Source organism: Carassius carassius, chromosome 34 (assembly GCF_963082965.1).
Source record: "Carassius carassius chromosome 34, fCarCar2.1, whole genome shotgun sequence".
Classification (NCBI taxonomy): Eukaryota; Metazoa; Chordata; class Actinopteri; order Cypriniformes; family Cyprinidae; genus Carassius; species Carassius carassius.
Window position 1 is genome coordinate 30,600,934 of NC_081788.1, and position 3,671 is coordinate 30,604,604.

Genomic DNA, 3,671 nt, shown 5'->3' on the forward strand with positions numbered 1-3,671 from the left:
AAATGAATCCATGTACCGAAACGAAAGAAAATTTTTCTTTGTTTAATTTGCACACTGAATATGGGTTGGAGCTTTTAATTTTGAACTCTCAAAGTGCACCAGATTAATGAATTTAACATTAAAATGCACAAAATTTTCTCATGGGGGGGCATGCCCCCAAACCCCCCTAGAAGGACCGAGGACACACCACCATAGTTTTAACAAAAATCCTGTAAGAAACACTGGTATTGCTATGCCAGAGCCGCTTATAGCTTGTTTTAGGATTCACCGCTGTGGAGTATAGTTCAACTGTATTAATAAATATACAATTTTGACTTATTTCATCTGTTAACTCTCACTCGTTACTATACTCACTCATTACATGGCATTAGTGGTTTTAATGAATAGGAGTTGGTATGCATATAATTAAGGGCGTGCAAAGATGGGTGGTGTTTATGATCATATAGTGGGCCGGTCTGGGCAAAAATGCCCGGGCCGATTTTTTGTCCCAGTCCAGCCCTGCAGAGAGTCGAGTGGTTATGACGCAATCGTTAGCCTATTTTTACAAAAACTGTTTCTACGGGGCCATAATGTAACATAGAAGGTAATGGAGCCCTTTATACATTGTCGTGTATCTTTAGAAATAAATAATGGACAAATGGAGTCTTTAAACGCCTCAGATGTAAAGTTATTCGCTGTCAAAGAGACGCCAAAATGAATGCGAGTCAATGGGATGCTAACGCAAGTGAAGTTCTGCTACAAGATGGCAGCACTCGGCCGACTTCAACTTCCGGTCGACTTCCTTGCCACCTGGCTATTCCACGTTGATTGCATGAGGTGAGTAAAAGTGGTTGTGTAAATATCTTATAATATTAAATGCGATGTTCGATCATTTATTTATCCATGGTACGTTCAATTTGAATAATTATTGTTAATAATTGTTATAAATTGCTCATTTTATTGTTCTTTGTGGATTGTAACAGTACACTCTGTACATGGCTTTAGTTCTTAGGTTGATTTTACAGAGGTATGCCATTACATTTGTCAAGTTATTTGAACAGACATGCATGATTATTGTGTGTATATTATTATTATTATTTTTCAGGATGACATGATCAGGAGGTGGTGGTGTTCTGTTCTCCTGGACAGCTTCACTCCGCAAATGTATGTAGCTGTTTGACTGTTGCTACATGAAACATTACTCTGTACTATATCTAGCAATATACCTAGCTCTTGACATTTGTTCTTTTAGAGCTCAACCACTGAGGGGAGGAACTTCACCATTCAAAAGACAGTGTCTTCAGGCAGAGTCCAGCAAAGCAGGTTATTTGTGCACATACATTCATTAAGAACTAATCATTACATGTGTGTACATGCAGAGGTATTTTAGTTATTACAGCTACATAGTTGTTCAGATATGAAATTGGGATTATGTACAAGTACTATATTAGTCAACACCGTGGATTATTTCATATATAGCTATCAGTTAACATCAGCATCAAAGACATTTAAAAACATTTAATCTTAATTCATTTTCAGACAGCAGCGAGTGTTTTAAATAACTTCTGTTTGCGATCTAATGTGGATTTTGTTCACCATATAAGACAGAAATATTTATATTCAATGTAAAAGATCTTCATGTGGATCATGCATACAAATATATGCAAATATCTCACTGGATTATTACAATTACTGTATATATTAACATTTTATTAGTGGTATTATAAAAGAATGAGTATGCAGTTGTGACAATCTATAGAGTTTGTTTAAAGCAAGGTTATCTGTAGTCAGTGTTTATATAATGATTAATAACTTTTATATGCATGTATAAATAAACCTATGTATGTTTTTGATTCAACAGCTTCCCCTGGAAATCCTCAGGGAAGTTATTTGTCAGCGGGTGACTGCATATTTGACACTTTCTCTTGTTTGCAGATGGTTTAGGGATGTGGTCACTCAAGAAGTTTTCTGGAAAGCGGCACACTTTGCCTGGCTAGACAGTAAGATTTCCCCCTGTTTAATGCTCATTCTCCAATTGAACTTTGTAGTATGAGGCTGTTAAACTTTTTTTATTATTATTATTATCTTTCCTGTATTTTGTCTTTACACTATAAGTTGTGGCCAACTGGAAGAATTGTCCCCCTGTCAAAAGTCAATGTCACCTTTATTTATATAGCGCTTTAAACAAAATACATTGCGTCAAAGCAACTGAACAACATTCATTAGGAAAACAGTGTGTCAATAATGCAAAATGATAGTTAAAGGCAGTTCATCATTGAATTCAGTGATGTCATCTCTGTTCAGTTAAATAGTGTCTGTGCCTTTATTTGCAATCAAGTCAACGATATCGCTGTAGATGAAGTGTCCCCAACTAAGCAAGCCAGAGGCGACAGCGGCAAGGAACCAAAACTCCATCGGTGACAGAATGGAGAAAAAAACCTTGGGACAGTTCTCCTCTGACCAGACGAAACCAGTAGTTCAATTCCAGGCTGCAGCAAAGTCAGATTGTGCAGAAGAATCATCTGTTTCCTGTGGTCTTGTCCTGGTGCTCCTCTGAGACAAGGTCTTTACAGGGGATCTGTATCTGGGGCTCTAGTTGTCCTGGTCTCCGCTGTCTTTCAGGGATGTAGAGGTCCTTTCTAGGTGCTGATCCACCATCTGGTCTGGATACGTACTGGATCCGGGGGACTGCAGTGACCCTCTGATCTGGACACAGACTGGATCTGGTGGCCACAGTGACCTCGGAATAAGAGAGAAACAGACTAATATTAGCGTAGATGCCATTCTTCTAATGATGTAGCGAGTACATAGGGTGTTATGGGAAGTGTTTCCGGTTCCGGTTTACCTAATTAATGCAGCCTAAAAATCCTTTAACGGATTTGGATATTAAAAGCATATTAGTATGTTATGTGTATGCCAGGTTAAAGAGATGGGTCTTTAATCTAGGTTTAAACTGCAAGAGTGTGTCTGCCTCCCGAACAATGTTAGGTAGGTTATTTCAGAGTTTAGGAGCCAAATAGGAAAAGGATCTGCCGCCCGCAGTTGATTTTGATATTCTAGGTATTATCAAATTGCCTGAGTTTTGGGAACGTAGCGGACGTAGAGGATTATAATGTAAAAGGAGCTCATTCAAATACTGAGGTGCTAAACCATTCAGGGCTTTATAAGTAATAAGCAATATTTTAAAATCTATACGATGCTTGATAGGGAGCCAGTGCAGTGTTGACAGGACCGGGCTAATATGGTCATACTTCCTGGTTCTAGTAAGAACTCTTGCTGCTGCATTTTGGACTAGCTGTAGTTTGTTTACTAAGCGTGCAGAACAACCACCCAATAAAGCATTACAATAATCTAACCTTGAGGTCATCAAAGCATGGATTAACATTTCTGCATTTGACATTGAGAGCATAGGCCGTAATTTAGATATATTTTTGAGATGAAAAAAATGCAGTTTTACAAATGATAGAAACGTGGCTTTCTAAGGAAAGATTGCGATCAAATAACACACCTAGGTTCCTAACTGATGACGAAGAATTGACAGAGCAACCATCAAGTCTTAGACAGTGTTCTAGGTTATTACAAGCAGAGTTTTTAGGTCCTATAATTAACACCTCTGTTTTTTCAGAATTTAGCAGTAAGAAATTACTTGTCATCCAGTTTTTTATATCGACTATGCAATCCATTCGTTTTTC

General features: G+C 37.9%; 1 long non-coding RNA gene across 1 annotated transcript; it reads left to right on the forward strand.

Annotated features, from left to right (window-relative positions):
• Window positions 1-805: 805 nt before the first annotated feature.
• Window positions 806-1,979, forward strand: LOC132115289 (uncharacterized). Its single transcript, XR_009425467.1, has 3 exons — window positions 806-1,143; window positions 1,232-1,302; window positions 1,841-1,979. It is a non-coding gene; the product is annotated as an uncharacterized LOC132115289 (long non-coding RNA).
• The last annotated feature ends 1,692 nt before the right edge of the window (window positions 1,980-3,671 follow it).